Source organism: Pleurodeles waltl, chromosome 12 (genome assembly GCF_031143425.1).
Source record: "Pleurodeles waltl isolate 20211129_DDA chromosome 12, aPleWal1.hap1.20221129, whole genome shotgun sequence".
NCBI classification, from domain to species: domain Eukaryota; kingdom Metazoa; phylum Chordata; class Amphibia; order Caudata; family Salamandridae; genus Pleurodeles; species Pleurodeles waltl.
Window position 1 is genome coordinate 125,807,164 of NC_090451.1, and position 22,504 is coordinate 125,829,667.

Here is a 22,504-nt window from a genome sequence, read left to right on the forward strand (position 1 = left end):
TTGATGTGTCCACGTTGTGTTTTGGGGCACTTCCTGTCGCGGGCGCTAGGCCTACCCACACAAGTGAGGTAAAAAATGTTATCGGGAGACTTGGGGAAACATAGAATAGCAAAACAAGAGTTACTGCCCCTTGTCTTTATCTACATTTTTTCCTTCCAAATATAAGACAGTGTGTAAAAAAGACGTCTATTTGAGAAATGCCCTTTAATTCGCATGCTAGTGTGGGCACCCCAGAATTCAGAGATGTGCAAATAACCACTGCTCCTTCACTCCTTATCTTGTGCCCATTTTGGAAATAGAAAGGTTTTCTTGATACCTATTTTTCACTCTATATACTTCGGCAAATTAATTGCAGTATACCCGGTATAGAATGAAAACCCACTGCAAGGTGCAGCTCATTTATTTTCTCTGGATACCTAGGGTTCTTGATGAACCTACAAGCCCTATATATCCCCGCAACCAGAAGAGTCCAGCAGGCGTAATGGTATATTGCTTTCAAAAATCTGACATTGCAGAAAAAAGTTACAGAGTAAAACGTAGAGGAAAATGGCTGTTTTTTTCTTCTCAATTTCAATATTTTTTTTTTTATTTCAGTTGATATTTTCTGTAGGAAACACTTGTAAGATCTACACAAGTTACCCATTGCTGAATTCAGAATGTTGTCTTCTTTTCAAAAATGTTTAGGTTACTGGGACCCAGCATTGGTTTCACACCCATTTCTGTCACTGACTGGAAGGAGGCTAAAAGCACACAAAATCGTAAAAATGGGGTATGTCCCAGTAAAATGCCAAAATTGTGTTGAAAAATTGGGTTTTCTGATTCAAGTCTGCCTGTCCCTGAAAGCTGGGAAGCTGGTGATTTTAGCAGTGCAAACCCTTTGTTGATGCCAATTTCAGGGACAAAAACCACAAGCCTTCTTCTCCAGCCCTTTTTTCCATTTTTTTCTTTTTTAAAACAACATTTTTACTGTATTTTGGCTAATTTCTTGGTCTCCTTCAGGGGAACCCACAAAGTCTGGGTACCTCTAGAATCCCTAGGATGTTGGAAAAAAAGGACGCAAATTTGGCGTGGATAGCTTATGTGGACAAAAATCTATGAGGGCCTAAGCGCGCCCTGCCCCAAATAGCCAAAAAAATGCCTGGCACCTGAGGGGGAAAAGGCTGGCAGCGAAGGGGTTAAAATGCACTATTTTATTCCAATTTCTTCACTTAGCTTCAGATGAACTATTTTTCCCTCCCACCAACTCCTTTCAAAGTGCACCAGCCACCACTGCCTTGGGTGGGACAGATTGTTTTCGATTGCAGTATGGCAGATTGTTTTGGATTGCAGTGTGGTAGTTTGTTTATGATTGGAGTGCAGCAGATTGCAGTGGGGTAGATTGTTTTGAATTGGAGTAGGGGAGATTGTTTTGAAGTAGAGTGGGGCAGATTGTTTTGGATCGAAGTGGGACAGATTGTTTTGGAGTGGTGCAGATTGTTTTTTATTATAGTGGGGCACATTGGAGTGAGACAGATTTGCTTGGGGTGGGTGGAGAGGATTGGAGTAGGATGAGTTAGAGTGGATTGGATTCGGGTGAGTGATTTGGACTGGAGTGAGGTGGATTAGTGTGGGTGAAGTGGTCTGGATGGGGTGGATTGTAGTGGGGAAGATTGGAGTGGGGTGGATTGAAGTGTACCGCAGGATTATGTGTTAAAGATTAATTTCAGAATTTACACATAATAAAGAAACACTGTTGATTTGCAATATTTTAAACGAGCTAATCGTCATCTTTTGAGAAGAGTGCCCACGAACAAAAGCAAAAGAAAACATGCGTGGAACGTGGGAAAAGACGATTTGGCAAAATAAAAGAAAGTTCGATTTAAATTTAAAACTTAACAGTTTTGGTTGTCCTGCTGGGCATGTTTTTGCCAGTCACAAGCCTTCTGTTTGCAGGGCACTAGAAGGTAAAAGGAAAAAATAGTACCTTGATCAGGTGGGGAGCAGCGGTCAGGCACTGATTAAGCTGAATCAATCAACGCTTGGTCGCTGCTCTACAGAGAGGAACGGAAATGATGCAAGACATGCCTTGATGAATTAGGAAACTGTAAAGAAGAGTGCCACATAAATAAAAAAATGGTGAGAGACATGCGGGCTCCAAGCCCTTTACTGAATACTACAGAGTCTATCAAGCGAGACCCTAAAAAGGTCAGTTAGTTAAAATAAACAAACATTGTTACTTCTAAATATCAATATTCCAAGGACGCCTAGATGGTCGTCAAGCAAAAAGTTCCTAGTGCATGGAGGGGCTTATGGTAGTTCTGAAGAGAGGCAAAGGACTTGGTCAGAGGGTGGCCTTGTTGGTGTGGTAGGGAAGCAATACCTCAAACATTATTACTGGGGTAGGGGAGCTTGCAATTCGGAGTAATGAAAATTATCACAAAGCAATCAAGTAATTTCACATCAAAATAACAAGCGTGCGGGCTGACAACCATGCTCTCAGCATCAACGAGCGCAGAGTGAAGTGAATTTTACCATCCTCTGTGCATTTTTATTGCGGGGCTCATTTACATTTGACTTGGCGCGCAGAACGAGTGAGAACCAGGTCAATAGAAACAAAAATCATCTATTTAAAAAGTTTAGTTTCACGTGGGCCTGTTGTGCTTACTTCTTTCAGAATAGCTTTTGAACCTCTGTCCTGTGTGTGTCTGTGACTGTCACGTGAAAGGCAGTCAGGGCATCCAGGTGGACCCCATGTCACCTGGGGCACCGCCCACCAGTGCTGGAGTTTTAAACAGCACCCGGTTGCATTTTGGGACTTGTGCCTTTTCAATGTGAGCTCAAAGACGGGAGCCTGTGAAATTCTATTGGCTAAAAAATATTAACAGCGGAATGTGAATAGGCCACACAAGACATGACGTCACTGGAAAGCTAAACAGTATGTTGGGGAGACTGGGTGCGGCAATAGGGCTGATGTCATGAATACGTGCAACTCCTCAGTTATTTTTGAATGAACTGCTCATTCATTAGATCCCACCCAAAGAAATGAGCCCACCAGTATGAACACTTGTTTCATTAGAAAATGATGGAGTCACATTGCCTATGTAGAGCAGGTGCTTATACCTTGGTTGGAAGTCATTGCTCGGAGAGTGTTGTCTTTTAAGGTGATTGCACTAGGTCCGAGCAGGTGGGAGAAGACTTGTGCAGTGACTGAGTAAGAGAGATAACCTTCAATTACCACATCACCCTCCCGACATTGTAATCATGTCCATGAAATGGTTTATCAACTCGACTTTCCACACTGAGGAGACTCAGGGTTTCGGTGCTCATGAAGTGCACAGACACTCTAAGAGCAACAGGTAGCGTGGCCGAGCGGTCTAAGGCGCTGGATTAAGGCTCCAGTCTCTTTGGAGGCGTGGGTTCAAATCCCACCGCTGCCAGAGATGGATTTTTACAGATCTTAATGACGCATCTCCCTTCTGACCCTTCAATTTGCATAAACAGTGACTCTACCAATAGGTCCCTAATTTTAAAACTCTTTTACAGTCTCCTTCTAAGTAAACTCCTAAACCGTGGACTCCAAGAAATCGGCTGATTGGCGCTGCTGTTGTTTTGCTTCATTCTGCTTAGATCACCTTCAAATGGAAGGTTTAACAAATCATTTGTTCTCCCCACGCGGTCACCCGCTCTTCTCTCTGCAAAATAAAATCGAACCTCTGTTAAATAAAGATTTAAAGTAAATTATCTATCTTCCCAAATAAAGTTGGTAAATGTGTTCTTCACAGTTATTTTAAAAATCAGGTTTAAAATAAACAACAGAGGTAGTCAGCAGGATTCAAACCCGTGCAGGGAACCCCCAAAGGATTTCAAGCCCATCACCTTAACCACTCGGCCATAACTACCAGCTCTCATTGAGCTATACCGAAACTTTATATCACAACAAAATTGTGCAAAACGGCCGTGCAGACCTATATATGACTCCATTTCGTAGGATCTCTAACTGTGTGCAAAGGGCACATTGCTATGTTTCTGTCTAAGCTTTGCTTTAGGTCTGAGGTCTTAAGAACCAAAGCAGGCTCCACGCACACTTGCCTGCACAAAAAAACAAGCATTTGCAATGCGAAAGGTCTCACATTTGTGAGAGTTAGAGCTATTGGCGTTGCAAATGACAATGTCTTTTACCTAGGTTTTGGTTTTCTTTGGGAAAATTTGATGTGTCCACGTTGTGTTTTGGGGCACTTCCTGTCGCGGGCGCTAGGCCTACCCACACAAGTGAGGTAAAAAATGTTATCGGGAGACTTGGGGAAACATAGAATAGCAAAACAAGAGTTACTGCCCCTTGTCTTTATCTACATTTTTTCCTTCCAAATATAAGACAGTGTGTAAAAAAGACGTCTATTTGAGAAATGCCCTTTAATTCGCATGCTAGTGTGGGCACCCCAGAATTCAGAGATGTGCAAATAACCACTGCTCCTTCACTCCTTATCTTGTGCCCATTTTGGAAATAGAAAGGTTTTCTTGATACCTATTTTTCACTCTATATACTTCGGCAAATTAATTGCAGTATACCCGGTATAGAATGAAAACCCACTGCAAGGTGCAGCTCATTTATTTTCTCTGGATACCTAGGGTTCTTGATGAACCTACAAGCCCTATATATCCCCGCAACCAGAAGAGTCCAGCAGGCGTAATGGTATATTGCTTTCAAAAATCTGACATTGCAGAAAAAAGTTACAGAGTAAAACGTAGAGGAAAATGGCTGTTTTTTTCTTCTCAATTTCAATATTTTTTTTTTATTTCAGTTGTTATTTTCTGTAGGAAACACTTGTAAGATCTACACAAGTTACCCATTGCTGAATTCAGAATGTTGTCTTCTTTTCAAAAATGTTTAGGTTACTGGGACCCAGCATTGGTTTCACACCCATTTCTGTCACTGACTGGAAGGAGGCTAAAAGCACACAAAATCGTAAAAATGGGGTATGTCCCAGTAAAATGCCAAAATTGTGTTGAAAAATTGGGTTTTCTGATTCAAGTCTGCCTGTCCCTGAAAGCTGGGAAGCTGGTGATTTTAGCAGTGCAAACCCTTTGTTGATGCCAATTTCAGGGACAAAAACCACAAGCCTTCTTCTCCAGCCCTTTTTTCCATTTTTTTCTTTTTTAAAACAAAATTTTTACTGTTTTGGCTAATTTCTTGGTCTCCTTCAAGGGAACCCACAAAGTCTGGGTACCTCTAGAATCCCTAGGATGTTGGAAAAAAAGGACGCAAATTTGGCGTGGATAGCTTATGTGGACAAAAATCTATGAGGGCCTAAGCGCGCCCTGCCCCAAATAGCCAAAAAAATGCCTGGCACCTGAGGGGGAAAAGGCTGGCAGTGAAGGGGTTAAAATGCACTATTTTATTCCAATTTCTTCACTTAGCTTCAGATGAACTATTTTTCCCTCCCACCAACTCCTTTCAAAGTGCACCAGCCACCACTGCCTTGGGTGGGACAGATTGTTTTCGATTGCAGTATGGCAGATTGTTTTGGATTGCAGTGTGGTAGTTTGTTTTTGATTGGAGTGCAGCAGATTGCAGTGGGGTAGATTGTTTTGAATTGGAGTAGGGGAGATTGTTTTGAAGTGGAGTCGGGCAGATTGGAGTGGGGCAGATTGTTTTGGATGGAAGTGGGACAGATTGTTTTGGAGTGGTGCAGATTGTTTTTTATTATAGTGGGGCACATTGGAGTGAGACAGATTTGCTTGGGGTGGGTGGAGAGGATTGGAGTAGGATGAGTTAGAGTGGATTGGATTCGGGTGAGTGATTTGGACTGGAGTGAGGTGGATTAGTGTGGGTGAAGTGGTCTGGATGGGGTGGATTGTAGTGGGGAAGATTGGAGTGGGGTGGATTGAAGTGTACCGCAGGAATATGTGTTAAAGATTAATTTCAGAATTTACACATAATAAAGAAACACTGTTGATTTGCAATATTTTAAACGAGCTAATCGTCATCTTTTGAGAAGAGTGCCCACGAACAAAAGCAAAAGAAAACATGCGTGGAACGTGGGAAAAGACGATTTGGCAAAATAAAAGAAAGTTCGATTTAAATTTAAAACTTAACAGTTTTGGTTGTCCTGCTGGGCATGTTTTTGCCAGTCACAAGCCTTCTGTTTGCAGGGCACTAGAAGGTAAAAGGAAAAAATAGTACCTTGATCAGGTGGGGAGCAGCGGTCAGGCACTGATTAAGCTGAATCAATCAACGCTTGGTCGCTGCTCTACAGAGAGGAACGGAAATGATGCAAGACATGCCTTGATGAATTAGGAAACTGTAAAGAAGAGTGCCACATAAATAAAAAAATGGTGAGAGACATGCGGGCTCCAAGCCCTTTACTGAATACTACAGAGTCTATCAAGCGAGACCCTAAAAAGGTCAGTTAGTTAAAATAAACAAACATTGTTACTTCTAAATATCAATATTCCAAGGACGCCTAGATGGTCGTCAAGCAAAAAGTTCCTAGTGCATGGAGGGGCTTATGGTAGTTCTGAAGAGAGGCAAAGGACTTGGTCAGAGGGTGGCCTTGTTGGTGTGGTAGGGAGGCAATACCTCAAACGTTATTACTGGGGTAGGGGAGCTTCCAATTCGGAGTAATGAAAATTATCACAAAGCAATCAAGTAATTCCACATCAAAATAACAAGCGTGCGGGCTGACAACCATGCTCTCAGCATCAACGAGCGCAGAGTGAAGTGAATTTTACCATCCTCTGTGCATTTTTATTGCGGGGCTCATTTACATTTGACTTGGCGCGCAGAACGAGTGAGAACCAGGTCAATAGAAACAAAAATCATCTATTTAAAAAGTTTAGTTTCACTTGGGCCTGTTGTGCTTACTTCTTTCAGAATAGCTTTTGAACCTCTGTCCTGTGTGTGTCTGTGACTGTCACGTGAAAAGGCAGTCAGGGCATCCAGGTGGACCCCATGTCACCTGGGGCACCGCCCACCAGTGCTGGAGTTTTAAACAGCACCCGGTTGCATTTTGGGACTTGTGCCTTTTCAATGTGAGCTCAAAGACGGGAGCCTGTGAAATTCTATTGGCTAAAAAATATTAACAGCGGAATGTGAATAGGCCACACAAGACATGACGTCACTGGAAAGCTAAACAGTATGTTGGTGAGACTGGGTGCGGCAATAGGGCTGATGTCATGAATACGTGCAACTCCTCAGTTATTTTTGAATGAACTGCTCATTCATTAGATCCCACCCAAAGAAATGAGCCCACCAGTATGAACAATTGTTTCATTAGAAAATGATGGAGTCACATTGCCTATGTAGAGCAGGTGCTTATACCTTGGTTGGAAGTCATTGCTCGGAGAGTGTTGTCTTTTAAGGTGATTGCACTAGGTCCGAGCAGGTGGGAGAAGACTTGTGCAGTGACTGAGTAAGAGAGATAACCTTCAATTACCACATCACCCTCCCGACATTGTAATCATGTCCATGAAATGGTTTATCAACTCGACTTTCCACACTCACGGAGGAGACTCAGGGTTACGGTGCTCATGAAGTGCACGGACACACTGAGAGCAACAGGTAGCGTGGCCGAGCGGTCTAAGGCGCTGGATTAAGGCTCCAGTCTCTTTGGAGGCGTGGGTTCAAATCCCACCGCTGCCAGAGATAGATTTTTACAGATCTTAATGACGCATCTCCCTTCTGACCCTTCAATTTGCATAAACAGTGACTCTACCAATAGGTCCCTAATTTTAAAACTCTTTTACAGTCTCCTTCTAAGTAAACTCCTAAACCGTGGACTCCAAGAAATCGGCTGATTGGCGCTGCTGTTGTTTTGCTTCATTCTGTTTAGATCACCTTCAAATGGAAGGTTTAACAAATAATTTGTTCTCCCCACGCGGTCACCCGCTCTTCTCTCTGCAAAATAAAATCGAACCTCTGTTAAATAAAGATTTAAAGTAAATTATCTATCTTCCCAAATAAAGTTGGTAAATGTGTTCTTCACAGTTATTTTAAAAATCAGGTTTAAAATAAACAACAGAGGTAGTCAGCAGGATTCAAACCCGTGCAGGGAACCCCCAAAGGATTTCAAGCCCATCACCTTAACTACTCGGCCATAGCTACCAGCTCTCATTGAGCTCTACCGAAACTTTATATCACAACAAAATTGTGCAAAACGGCCGTGCAGACCTATATATGACTCCATTTAGTAGGATCTCTAACTGTGTGCAAAGGGCACATTGCTATGTTTCTGTCTAAGCTTTGCTTTAGGTCTGAGGTCTTAAGAACCAAAGCAGGCTCCACGCACACTTGCCTGCACAAAAAAACAAGCATTTGCAATGCGAAAGGTCTCACATTTGTGAGAGTTAGAGCTATTGGCGTTGCAAATGACAATGTCTTTTACCTAGGTTTTGGTTTTCTTTGGGAAAATTTGATGTGTCCACGTTGTGTTTTGGGGCACTTCCTGTCGCGGGCGCTAGGCCTACCCACACAAGTGAGGTAAAAAATGTTATCGGGAGACTTGGGGAAACATAGAATAGCAAAACAAGAGTTACTGCCCCTTGTCTTTATCTACATTTTTTCCTTCCAAATATAAGACAGTGTGTAAAAAAGACGTCTATTTGAGAAATGCCCTTTAATTCGCATGCTAGTGTGGGCACCCCAGAATTCAGAGATGTGCAAATAACCACTGCTCCTTCACTCCTTATCTTGTGCCCATTTTGGAAATAGAAAGGTTTTCTTGATACCTATTTTTCACTCTATATACTTCGGCAAATTAATTGCAGTATACCCGGTATAGAATGAAAACCCACTGCAAGGTGCAGCTCATTTATTTTCTCTGGATACCTAGGGTTCTTGATGAACCTACAAGCCCTATATATCCCCGCAACCAGAAGAGTCCAGCAGGCGTAATGGTATATTGCTTTCAAAAATCTGACATTGCAGAAAAAAGTTACAGAGTAAAACGTAGAGGAAAATGGCTGTTTTTTTCTTCTCAATTTCAATATTTTTTTTTTATTTCAGTTGTTATTTTCTGTAGGAAACACTTGTAAGATCTACACAAGTTACCCATTGCTGAATTCAGAATGTTGTCTTCTTTTCAAAAATGTTTAGGTTACTGGGACCCAGCATTGGTTTCACACCCATTTCTGTCACTGACTGGAAGGAGGCTAAAAGCACACAAAATCGTAAAAATGGGGTATGTCCCAGTAAAATGCCAAAATTGTGTTGAAAAATTGGGTTTTCGGATTCAAGTCTGCCTGTCCCTGAAAGCTGGGAAGCTGGTGATTTTAGCAGTGCAAACCCTTTGTTGATGCCAATTTCAGGGACAAAAACCACAAGCCTTCTTCTCCAGCCCTTTTTTCCATTTTTTTCTTTTTTAAAACAAAATTTTTACTGTATTTTGGCTAATTTCTTGGTCTCCTTCAAGGGAACCCACAAAGTCTGGGTACCTCTAGAATCCCTAGGATGTTGGAAAAAAAGGACGCAAATTTGGCGTGGATAGCTTATGTGGACAAAAATCTATGAGGGCCTAAGCGCGCCCTGCCCCAAATAGCCAAAAAAATGCCTGGCACCTGAGGGGGAAAAGGCTGGCAGTGAAGGGGTTAAAATGCACTATTTTATTCCAATTTCTTCACTTAGCTTCAGATGAACTATTTTTCCCTCCCACCAACTCCTTTCAAAGTGCACCAGCCACCACTGCCTTGGGTGGGACAGATTGTTTTCGATTGCAGTATGGCAGATTGTTTTGGATTGCAGTGTGGTAGTTTGTTTTTGATTGGAGTGCAGCAGATTGCAGTGGGGTAGATTGTTTTGAATTGGAGTAGGGGAGATTGTTTTGAAGTGGAGTCGGGCAGATTGGAGTGGGGCAGATTGTTTTGGATGGAAGTGGGACAGATTGTTTTGGAGTGGTGCAGATTGTTTTTTATTATAGTGGGGCACATTGGAGTGAGACAGATTTGCTTGGGGTGGGTGGAGAGGATTGGAGTAGGATGAGTTAGAGTGGATTGGATTCGGGTGAGTGATTTGGACTGGAGTGAGGTGGATTAGTGTGGGTGAAGTGGTCTGGATGGGGTGGATTGTAGTGGGGAAGATTGGAGTGGGGTGGATTGAAGTGTACCGCAGGAATATGTGTTAAAGATTAATTTCAGAATTTACACATAATAAAGAAACACTGTTGATTTGCAATATTTTAAACGAGCTAATCGTCATCTTTTGAGAAGAGTGCCCACGAACAAAAGCAAAAGAAAACATGCGTGGAACGTGGGAAAAGACGATTTGGCAAAATAAAAGAAAGTTCGATTTAAATTTAAAACTTAACAGTTTTGGTTGTCCTGCTGGGCATGTTTTTGCCAGTCACAAGCCTTCTGTTTGCAGGGCACTAGAAGGTAAAAGGAAAAAATAGTACCTTGATCAGGTGGGGAGCAGCGGTCAGGCACTGATTAAGCTGAATCAATCAACGCTTGGTCGCTGCTCTACAGAGAGGAACGGAAATGATGCAAGACATGCCTTGATGAATTAGGAAACTGTAAAGAAGAGTGCCACATAAATAAAAAAAATGGTGAGAGACATGCGGGCTCCAAGCCCTTTACTGAATACTACAGAGTCTATCAAGCGAGACCCTAAAAAGGTCAGTTAGTTAAAATAAACAAACATTGTTACTTCTAAATATCAATATTCCAAGGACGCCTAGATGGTCGTCAAGCAAAAAGTTCCTAGTGCATGGAGGGGCTTATGGTAGTTCTGAAGAGAGGCAAAGGACTTGGTCAGAGGGTGGCCTTGTTGGTGTGGTAGGGAGGCAATACCTCAAACGTTATTACTGGGGTAGGGGAGCTTCCAATTCGGAGTAATGAAAATTATCACAAAGCAATCAAGTAATTCCACATCAAAATAACAAGCGTGCGGGCTGACAACCATGCTCTCAGCATCAACGAGCGCAGAGTGAAGTGAATTTTACCTTCCTCTGTGCATTTTTATTGCGGGGCTCATTTACATTTGACTTGGCGCGCAGAACGAGTGAGAACCAGGTCAATAGAAACAAAAATCATCTATTTAAAAAGTTTAGTTTCACGTGGGCCTGTTGTCCTTACTTCTTTCAGAGTAGCTTTTGAACCTCTGTCCTGTGTGTGTCTGTGACTGTCACGTGAAAAGGCAGTCAGGGCATCCAGGTGGACCCCATGTCACCTGGGGCACCGCCCACCAGTGCTGGAGTTTTAAACAGCACCCGGTTGCATTTTGGGACTTGTGCCTTTTCAATGTGAGCTCAAAGACGGGAGCCTGTGAAATTCTATTGGCTAAAAAATATTAACAGCGGAATGTGAATAGGCCACACAAGACATGACGTCACTGGAAAGCTAAACAGTATGTTGGGGAGACTGGGTGCGGCAATAGGGCTGATGTCATGAATACGTGCAACTCCTCAGTTATTTTTGAATGAACTGCTCATTCATTAGATCCCACCCAAAGAAATGAGCCCACCAGTATGAACACTTGTTTCATTAGAAAATGATGGAGTCACATTGCCTATGTAGAGCAGGTGCTTATACCTTGGTTGGAAGTCATTGCTCGGAGAGTGTTGTCTTTTAAGGTGATTGCACTAGGTCCGAGCAGGTGGGAGAAGACTTGTGCAGTGACTGAGTAAGAGAGATAACCTTCAATTACCACATCACCCTCCCGACATTGTAATCATGTCCATGAAATGGTTTATCAACTCGACTTTCCACACTGAGGAGACTCAGGGTTTCGGTGCTCATGAAGTGCACAGACACTCTAAGAGCAACAGGTAGCGTGGCCGAGCGGTCTAAGGCGCTGGATTAAGGCTCCAGTCTCTTTGGAGGCTTGGGTTCAAATCCCACCGCTGCCAGAGATGGATTTTTACAGATCTTAATGACGCATCTCCCTTCTGACCCTTCAATTTGCATAAACAGTGACTCTACCAATAGGTCCCTAATTTTAAAACTCTTTTACAGTCTCCTTCTAAGTAAACTCCTAAACCGTGGACTCCAAGAAATCGGCTGATTGGCGCTGCTGTTGTTTTGCTTCATTCTGCTTAGATCACCTTCAAATGGAAGGTTTAACAAATCATTTGTTCTCCCCACGCGGTCACCCGCTCTTCTCTCTGCAAAATAAAATCGAACCTCTGTTAAATAAAGATTTAAAGTAAATTATCTATCTTCCCAAATAAAGTTGGTAAATGTGTTCTTCACAGTTATTTTAAAAATCAGGTTTAAAATAAACAACAGAGGTAGTCAGCAGGATTCAAACCCGTGCAGGGAACCCCCAAAGGATTTCAAGCCCATCACCTTAACCACTCGGCCATAACTACCAGCTCTCATTGAGCTCTACCGAAACTTTATATCACAACAAAATTGTGCAAAACGGCCGTGCAGACCTATATATGACTCCATTTCGTAGGATCTCTAACTGTGTGCAAAGGGCACATTGCTATGTTTCTGTCTAAGCTTTGCTTTAGGTCTGAGGTCTTAAGAACCAAAGCAGGCTCCACGCACACTTGCCTGCACAAAAAAACAAGCATTTGCAATGCGAAAGGTCTCACATTTGTGAGAGTTAGAGCTATTGGCGTTGCAAATGACAATGTCTTTTACCTAGGTTTTGGTTTTCTTTGGGAAAATTTGATGTGTCCACGTTGTGTTTTGGGGCACTTCCTGTCGCGGGCGCTAGGCCTACCCACACAAGTGAGGTAAAAAATGTTATCGGGAGACTTGGGGAAACATAGAATAGCAAAACAAGAGTTACTGCCCCTTGTCTTTATCTACATTTTTTCCTTCCAAATATAAGACAGTGTGTAAAAAAGACGTCTATTTGAGAAATGCCCTTTAATTCGCATGCTAGTGTGGGCACCCCAGAATTCAGAGATGTGCAAATAACCACTGCTCCTTCACTCCTTATCTTGTGCCCATTTTGGAAATAGAAAGGTTTTCTTGATACCTATTTTTCACTCTATATACTTCGGCAAATTAATTGCAGTATACCCGGTATAGAATGAAAACCCACTGCAAGGTGCAGCTCATTTATTTTCTCTGGATACCTAGGGTTCTTGATGAACCTACAAGCCCTATATATCCCCGCAACCAGAAGAGTCCAGCAGGCGTAATGGTATATTGCTTTCAAAAATCTGACATTGCAGAAAAAAGTTACAGAGTAAAACGTAGAGGAAAATGGCTGTTTTTTTCTTCTCAATTTCAATATTTTTTTTTTTATTTCAGTTGATATTTTCTGTAGGAAACACTTGTAAGATCTACACAAGTTACCCATTGCTGAATTCAGAATGTTGTCTTCTTTTCAAAAATGTTTAGGTTACTGGGACCCAGCATTGGTTTCACACCCATTTCTGTCACTGACTGGAAGGAGGCTAAAAGCACACAAAATCGTAAAAATGGGGTATGTCCCAGTAAAATGCCAAAATTGTGTTGAAAAATTGGGTTTTCTGATTCAAGTCTGCCTGTCCCTGAAAGCTGGGAAGCTGGTGATTTTAGCAGTGCAAACCCTTTGTTGATGCCAATTTCAGGGACAAAAACCACAAGCCTTCTTCTCCAGCCCTTTTTTCCATTTTTTTCTTTTTTAAAACAACATTTTTACTGTATTTTGGCTAATTTCTTGGTCTCCTTCAGGGGAACCCACAAAGTCTGGGTACCTCTAGAATCCCTAGGATGTTGGAAAAAAAGGACGCAAATTTGGCGTGGATAGCTTATGTGGACAAAAATCTATGAGGGCCTAAGCGCGCCCTGCCCCAAATAGCCAAAAAAATGCCTGGCACCTGAGGGGGAAAAGGCTGGCAGCGAAGGGGTTAAAATGCACTATTTTATTCCAATTTCTTCACTTAGCTTCAGATGAACTATTTTTCCCTCCCACCAACTCCTTTCAAAGTGCACCAGCCACCACTGCCTTGGGTGGGACAGATTGTTTTCGATTGCAGTATGGCAGATTGTTTTGGATTGCAGTGTGGTAGTTTGTTTATGATTGGAGTGCAGCAGATTGCAGTGGGGTAGATTGTTTTGAATTGGAGTAGGGGAGATTGTTTTGAAGTAGAGTGGGGCAGATTGTTTTGGATCGAAGTGGGACAGATTGTTTTGGAGTGGTGCAGATTGTTTTTTATTATAGTGGGGCACATTGGAGTGAGACAGATTTGCTTGGGGTGGGTGGAGAGGATTGGAGTAGGATGAGTTAGAGTGGATTGGATTCGGGTGAGTGATTTGGACTGGAGTGAGGTGGATTAGTGTGGGTGAAGTGGTCTGGATGGGGTGGATTGTAGTGGGGAAGATTGGAGTGGGGTGGATTGAAGTGTACCGCAGGATTATGTGTTAAAGATTAATTTCAGAATTTACACATAATAAAGAAACACTGTTGATTTGCAATATTTTAAACGAGCTAATCGTCATCTTTTGAGAAGAGTGCCCACGAACAAAAGCAAAAGAAAACATGCGTGGAACGTGGGAAAAGACGATTTGGCAAAATAAAAGAAAGTTCGATTTAAATTTAAAACTTAACAGTTTTGGTTGTCCTGCTGGGCATGTTTTTGCCAGTCACAAGCCTTCTGTTTGCAGGGCACTAGAAGGTAAAAGGAAAAAATAGTACCTTGATCAGGTGGGGAGCAGCGGTCAGGCACTGATTAAGCTGAATCAATCAACGCTTGGTCGCTGCTCTACAGAGAGGAACGGAAATGATGCAAGACATGCCTTGATGAATTAGGAAACTGTAAAGAAGAGTGCCACATAAATAAAAAAAATGGTGAGAGACATGCGGGCTCCAAGCCCTTTACTGAATACTACAGAGTCTATCAAGCGAGACCCTAAAAAGGTCAGTTAGTTAAAATAAACAAACATTGTTACTTCTAAATATCAATATTCCAAGGACGCCTAGATGGTCGTCAAGCAAAAAGTTCCTAGTGCATGGAGGGGCTTATGGTAGTTCTGAAGAGAGGCAAAGGACTTGGTCAGAGGGTGGCCTTGTTGGTGTGGTAGGGAAGCAATACCTCAAACATTATTACTGGGGTAGGGGAGCTTGCAATTCGGAGTAATGAAAATTATCACAAAGCAATCAAGTAATTTCACATCAAAATAACAAGCGTGCGGGCTGACAACCATGCTCTCAGCATCAACGAGCGCAGAGTGAAGTGAATTTTACCATCCTCTGTGCATTTTTATTGCGGGGCTCATTTACATTTGACTTGGCGCGCAGAACGAGTGAGAACCAGGTCAATAGAAACAAAAATCATCTATTTAAAAAGTTTAGTTTCACGTGGGCCTGTTGTGCTTACTTCTTTCAGAATAGCTTTTGAACCTCTGTCCTGTGTGTGTCTGTGACTGTCACGTGAAAGGCAGTCAGGGCATCCAGGTGGACCCCATGTCACCTGGGGCACCGTCCACCAGTGCTGGAGTTTTAAACAGCACCCGGTTGCATTTTGGGACTTGTGCCTTTTCAATGTGAGCTCAAAGACGGGAGCCTGTGAAATTCTATTGGCTAAAAAATATTAACAGCGGAATGTGAATAGGCCACACAAGACATGACGTCACTGGAAAGCTAAACAGTATGTTGGGGAGACTGGGTGCGGCAATAGGGCTGATGTCATGAATACGTGCAACTCCTCAGTTATTTTTGAATGAACTGCTCATTCATTAGATCCCACCCAAAGAAATGAGCCCACCAGTATGAACACTTGTTTCATTAGAAAATGATGGAGTCACATTGCCTATGTAGAGCAGGTGCTTATACCTTGGTTGGAAGTCATTGCTCGGAGAGTGTTGTCTTTTAAGGTGATTGCACTAGGTCCGAGCAGGTGGGAGAAGACTTGTGCAGTGACTGAGTAAGAGAGATAACCTTCAATTACCACATCACCCTCCCGACATTGTAATCATGTCCATGAAATGGTTTATCAACTCGACTTTCCACACTGAGGAGACTCAGGGTTTCGGTGCTCATGAAGTGCACAGACACTCTAAGAGCAACAGGTAGCGTGGCCGAGCGGTCTAAGGCGCTGGATTAAGGCTCCAGTCTCTTTGGAGGCGTGGGTTCAAATCCCACCGCTGCCAGAGATGGATTTTTACAGATCTTAATGACGCATCTCCCTTCTGACCCTTCAATTTGCATAAACAGTGACTCTACCAATAGGTCCCTAATTTTAAAACTCTTTTACAGTCTCCTTCTAAGTAAACTCCTAAACCGTGGACTCCAAGAAATCGGCTGATTGGCGCTGCTGTTGTTTTGCTTCATTCTGCTTAGATCACCTTCAAATGGAAGGTTTAACAAATCATTTGTTCTCCCCACGCGGTCACCCGCTCTTCTCTCTGCAAAATAAAATCGAACCTCTGTTAAATAAAGATTTAAAGTAAATTATCTATCTTCCCAAATAAAGTTGGTAAATGTGTTCTTCACAGTTATTTTAAAAATCAGGTTTAAAATAAACAACAGAGGTAGTCAGCAGGATTCAAACCCGTGCAGGGAACCCCCAAAGGATTTCAAGCCCATCACCTTAACCACTCGGCCATAACTACCAGCTCTCATTGAGCTATACCGAAACTTTATATCACAACAAAATTGTGCAAAACGGCCGTGCAGACCTATATATGACTCCATTTCGTAGGATCTCTAACTGTGTGCAAAGGGCACATTGCTATGTTTCTGTCTAAGCTTTGCTTTAGGTCTGAGGTATTAAGAACCAAAGCAGGCTCCACGCACACTTGCCTGCACAAAAAAACAAGCATTTGCAATGCGAAAGGTCTCACATTTGTGAGAGTTAGAGCTATTGGCGTTGCAAATGACAATGTCTTTTACCTAGGTTTTGGTTTTCTTTGGGAAAATTTGATGTGTCCACGTTGTGTTTTGGGGCACTTCCTGTCGCGGGCGCTAGGCCTACCCACACAAGTGAGGTAAAAAATGTTATCGGGAGACTTGGGGAAACATAGAATAGCAAAACAAGAGTTACTGCCCCTTGTCTTTATCTACATTTTTTCCTTCCAAATATAAGACAGTGTGTAAAAAAGACGTCTATTTGAGAAATGCCCTTTAATTCGCATGCTAGTGTGGGCACCCCAGAATTCAGAGATGTGCAAATAACCACTGCTCCTTCACTCCTTATCTTGTGCCCATTTTGGAAATAGAAAGGTTTTCTTGATACCTATTTTTCACTCTATATACTTCGGCAAATTAATTGCAGTATACCCGGTATAGAATGAAAACCCACTGCAAGGTGCAGCTCATTTATTTTCTCTGGATACCTAGGGTTCTTGATGAACCTACAAGCCCTATATATCCCCGCAACCAGAAGAGTCCAGCAGGCGTAATGGTATATTGCTTTCAAAAATCTGACATTGCAGAAAAAAGTTACAGAGTAAAACGTAGAGGAAAATGGCTGTTTTTTTCTTCTCAATTTCAATATTTTTTTTTTTATTTCAGTTGATATTTTCTGTAGGAAACACTTGTAAGATCTACACAAGTTACCCATTGCTGAATTCAGAATGTTGTCTTCTTTTCAAAAATGTTTAGGTTACTGGGACCCAGCATTGGTTTCACACCCATTTCTGTCACTGACTGGAAGGAGGCTAAAAGCACACAAAATCGTAAAAATGGGGTATGTCCCAGTAAAATGCCAAAATTGTGTTGAAAAATTGGGTTTTCTGATTCAAGTCTGCCTGTCCCTGAAAGCTGGGAAGCTGGTGATTTTAGCAGTGCAAACCCTTTGTTGATGCCAATTTCAGGGACAAAAACCACAAGCCTTCTTCTCCAGCCCTTTTTTCCATTTTTTTCTATTTTAAAACAACATTTTTACTGTATTTTGGCTAATTTCTTGGTCTCCTTCAGGGGAACCCACAAAGTCTGGGTACCTCTAGAATCCCTAGGATGTTGGAAAAAAAGGACGCAAATTTGGCGTGGATAGCTTATGTGGACAAAAATCTATGAGGGCCTAAGCGCGCCCTGCCCCAAATAGCCAAAAAAATGCCTGGCACCTGAGGGGGAAAAGGCTGGCAGCGAAGGGGTTAAAATGCACTATTTTATTCCAATTTCTTCACTTAGCTTCAGATGAACTATTTTTCCCTCCCACCAACTCCTTTCAAAGTGCACCAGCCACCACTGCCTTGGGTGGGACAGATTGTTTTCGATTGCAGTATGGCAGATTGTTTTGGATTGCAGTGTGGTAGTTTGTTTTTGATTGGAGTGCAGCAGATTGCAGTGGGGTAGATTGTTTTGAATTGGAGTAGGGGAGATTGTTTTGAAGTAGAGTGGGGCAGATTGTTTTGGATCGAAGTGGGACAGATTGTTTTGGAGTGGTGCAGATTGTTTTTTATTATAGTGGGGCACATTGGAGTGAGACAGATTTGCTTGGGGTGGGTGGAGAGGATTGGAGTAGGATGAGTTAGAGTGGATTGGATTCGGGTGAGTGATTTGGACTGGAGTGAGGTGGATTAGTGTGGGTGAAGTGGTCTGGATGGGGTGGATTGTAGTGGGGAAGATTGGAGTGGGGTGGATTGAAGTGTACCGCAGGATTATGTGTTAAAGATTAATTTCAGAATTTACACATAATAAAGAAACACTGTTGATTTGCAATATTTTAAACGAGCTAATCGTCATCTTTTGAGAAGAGTGCCCACGAACAAAAGCAAAAGAAAACATGCGTGGAACGTGGGAAAAGACGATTTGGCAAAATAAAAGAAAGTTCGATTTAAATTTAAAACTTAACAGTTTTGGTTGTCCTGCTGGGCATGTTTTTGCCAGTCACAAGCCTTCTGTTTGCAGGGCACTAGAAGGTAAAAGGAAAAAATAGTACCTTGATCAGGTGGGGAGCAGCGGTCAGGCACTGATTAAGCTGAATCAATCAACGCTTGGTCGCTGCTCTACAGAGAGGAACGGAAATGATGCAAGACATGCCTTGATGAATTAGGAAACTGTAAAGAAGAGTGCCACATAAATAAAAAAATGGTGAGAGACATGCGGGCTCCAAGCCCTTTACTGAATACTACAGAGTCTATCAAGCGAGACCCTAAAAAGGTCAGTTAGTTAAAATAAACAAACATTGTTACTTCTAAATATCAATATTCCAAGGACGCCTAGATGGTGGTCAAGCAAAAAGTTCCTAGTGCATGGAGGGGCTTATGGTAGTTCTGAAGAGAGGCAAAGGACTTGGTCAGAGGGTGGCCTTGTTGGTGTGGTAGGGAAGCAATACCTCAAACATTATTACTGGGGTAGGGGAGCTTGCAATTCGGAGTAATGAAAATTATCACAAAGCAATCAAGTAATTTCACATCAAAATAACAAGCGTGCGGGCTGACAACCATGCTCTCAGCATCAACGAGCGCAGAGTGAAGTGAATTTTACCATCCTCTGTGCATTTTTATTGCGGGGCTCATTTACATTTGACTTGGCGCGCAGAACGAGTGAGAACCAGGTCAATAGAAACAAAAATCATCTATTTAAAAAGTTTAGTTTCACGTGGGCCTGTTGTCCTTACTTCTTTCAGAATAGCTTTTGAACCTCTGTCCTGTGTGTGTCTGTGACTGTCACGTGAAAAGGCAGTCAGGGCATCCAGGTGGACCCCATGTCACCTGGGGCACCGCCCACCAGTGCTGGAGTTTTAAACAGCACCCGGTTGCATTTTGGGACTTGTGCCTTTTCAATGTGAGCTCAAAGACGGGAGCCTGTGAAATTCTATTGGCTAAAAAATATTAACAGCGGAATGTGAATAGGCCACACAAGACATGACGTCACTGGAAAGCTAAACAGTATGTTGGGGAGACTGGGTGCGGCAATAGGGCTGATGTCATGAATACGTGCAACTCCTCAGTTATTTTTGAATGAACTGCTCATTCATTAGATCCCACCCAAAGAAATGAGCCCACCAGTATGAACACTTGTTTCATTAGAAAATGATGGAGTCACATTGCCTATGTAGAGCAGGTGCTTATACCTTGGTTGGAAGTCATTGCTCGGAGAGTGTTGTCTTTTAAGGTGATTGCACTAGGTCCGAGCAGGTGGGAGAAGACTTGTGCAGTGACTGAGTAAGAGAGATAACCTTCAATTACCACATCACCCTCCCGACATTGTAATCATGTCCATGAAATGGTTTATCAACTCGACTTTCCACACCAAGTGAGGAGACTCAGGGTTACGGTGCTCATGAAGTGCACAGACACACTGAGAGCAACAGGTAGCGTGGCCGAGCGGTCTAAGGCGCTGGATTAAGGCTCCAGTCTCTTTGGAGGCGTGGGTTCAAATCCCACCGCTGCCAGAGATGGATTTTTACAGATCTTAATGACGCATCTCCCTTCTGACCCTTCAATTTGCATAAACAGTGACTCTACCAATAGGTCCCTAATTTTAAAACTCTTTTACAGTCTCCTTCTAAGTAAACTCCTAAACCGTGGACTCCAAGAAATCGGCTGATTGGCGCTGCTGTTGTTTTGCTTCATTCTGCTTAGATCACCTTCAAATGGAAGGTTTAACAAATAATTTGTTCTCCCCACGCGGTCACCCGCTCTTCTCTCTGCAAAATAAAATCGAACCTCTGTTAAATAAAGATTTAAAGTAAATTATCTATCTTCCCAAATAAAGTTGGTAAATGTGTTCTTCACAGTTATTTTAAAAATCAGGTTTAAAATAAACAACAGAGGTAGTCAGCAGGATTCAAACCCGTGCAGGGAACCCCCAAAGGATTTCAAGCCCATCACCTTAACCACTCGGCCATAACTACCAGCTCTCATTGAGCTCTACCGAAACTTTATATCACAACAAAATTGTGCAAAACGGCCGTGCAGACCTATATATGACTCCATTTCGTAGGATCTCTAACTGTGTGCAAAGGGCACATTGCTATGTTTCTGTCTAAGCTTTGCTTTAGGTCTGAGGTCTTAAGAACCAAAGCAGGCTCCACGCACACTTGCCTGCACAAAAAAACAAGCATTTGCAATGCGAAAGGTCTCACATTTGTGAGAGTTAGAGCTATTGGCGTTGCAAATGACAATGTCTTTTACCTAGGTTTTGGTTTTCTTTGGGAAAATTTGATGTGTCCACGTTGTGTTTTGGGGCACTTCCTGTCGCGGGCGCTAGGCCTACCCACACAAGTGAGGTAAAAAATGTTATCGGGAGACTTGGGGAAACATAGAATAGCAAAACAAGAGTTACTGCCCCTTGTCTTTATCTACATTTTTTCCTTCCAAATATAAGACAGTGTGTAAAAAAGACGTCTATTTGAGAAATGCCCTTTAATTCGCATGCTAGTGTGGGCACCCCAGAATTCAGAGATGTGCAAATAACCACTGCTCCTTCACTCCTTATCTTGTGCCCATTTTGGAAATAGAAAGGTTTTCTTGATACCTATTTTTCACTCTATATACTTCGGCAAATTAATTGCAGTATACCCGGTATAGAATGAAAACCCACTGCAAGGTGCAGCTCATTTATTTTCTCTGGATACCTAGGGTTCTTGATGAACCTACAAGCCCTATATATCCCCGCAACCAGAAGAGTCCAGCAGGCGTAATGGTATATTGCTTTCAAAAATCTGACATTGCAGAAAAAAGTTACAGAGTAAAACGTAGAGGAAAATGGCTGTTTTTTTCTTCTCAATTTCAATATTTTTTTTTTTATTTCAGTTGATATTTTCTGTAGGAAACACTTGTAAGATCTACACAAGTTACCCATTGCTGAATTCAGAATGTTGTCTTCTTTTCAAAAATGTTTAGGTTACTGGGACCCAGCATTGGTTTCACACCCATTTCTGTCACTGACTGGAAGGAGGCTAAAAGCACACAAAATCGTAAAAATGGGGTATGTCCCAGTAAAATGCCAAAATTGTGTTGAAAAATTGGGTTTTCTGATTCAAGTCTGCCTGTCCCTGAAAGCTGGGAAGCTGGTGATTTTAGCAGTGCAAACCCTTTGTTGATGCCAATTTCAGGGACAAAAACCACAAGCCTTCTTCTCCAGCCCTTTTTTCCATTTTTTTCTTTTTTAAAACAACATTTTTACTGTATTTTGGCTAATTTCTTGGTCTCCTTCAGGGGAACCCACAAAGTCTGGGTACCTCTAGAATCCCTAGGATGTTGGAAAAAAAGGACGCAAATTTGGCGTGGATAGCTTATGTGGACAAAAATCTATGAGGGCCTAAGCGCGCCCTGCCCCAAATAGCCAAAAAAATGCCTGGCACCTGAGGGGGAAAAGGCTGGCAGCGAAGGGGTTAAAATGCACTATTTTATTCCAATTTCTTCACTTAGCTTCAGATGAACTATTTTTCCCTCCCACCAACTCCTTTCAAAGTGCACCAGCCACCACTGCCTTGGGTGGGACAGATTGTTTTCGATTGCAGTATGGCAGATTGTTTTGGATTGCAGTGTGGTAGTTTGTTTATGATTGGAGTGCAGCAGATTGCAGTGGGGTAGATTGTTTTGAATTGGAGTAGGGGAGATTGTTTTGAAGTAGAGTGGGGCAGATTGTTTTGGATCGAAGTGGGACAGATTGTTTTGGAGTGGTGCAGATTGTTTTTTATTATAGTGGGGCACATTGGAGTGAGACAGATTTGCTTGGGGTGGGTGGAGAGGATTG

The 22,504-nt window shown here is 42.4% G+C and overlaps 5 non-coding genes across 5 annotated transcripts; all 5 read left to right on the forward strand.

Annotated features, from left to right (window-relative positions):
• Positions 1 to 3,334: 3,334 nt before the first annotated feature.
• TRNAL-AAG (transfer RNA leucine (anticodon AAG)) lies at positions 3,335 to 3,416 on the forward strand. The gene has a single exon. It is a non-coding gene; the product is annotated as a tRNA-Leu (tRNA).
• Positions 3,417 to 7,536: 4,120 nt separating this feature from the next.
• TRNAL-AAG (transfer RNA leucine (anticodon AAG)) lies at positions 7,537 to 7,618 on the forward strand. The gene has a single exon. It is a non-coding gene; the product is annotated as a tRNA-Leu (tRNA).
• A 4,119-nt stretch (positions 7,619 to 11,737) lies between these two features.
• TRNAL-AAG (transfer RNA leucine (anticodon AAG)) lies at positions 11,738 to 11,819 on the forward strand. The gene has a single exon. It is a non-coding gene; the product is annotated as a tRNA-Leu (tRNA).
• Positions 11,820 to 15,923: 4,104 nt separating this feature from the next.
• TRNAL-AAG (transfer RNA leucine (anticodon AAG)) lies at positions 15,924 to 16,005 on the forward strand. The gene has a single exon. It is a non-coding gene; the product is annotated as a tRNA-Leu (tRNA).
• A 4,108-nt stretch (positions 16,006 to 20,113) lies between these two features.
• On the forward strand, positions 20,114 to 20,195 carry TRNAL-AAG (transfer RNA leucine (anticodon AAG)). The gene has a single exon. It is a non-coding gene; the product is annotated as a tRNA-Leu (tRNA).
• The last annotated feature ends 2,309 nt before the right edge of the window (positions 20,196 to 22,504 follow it).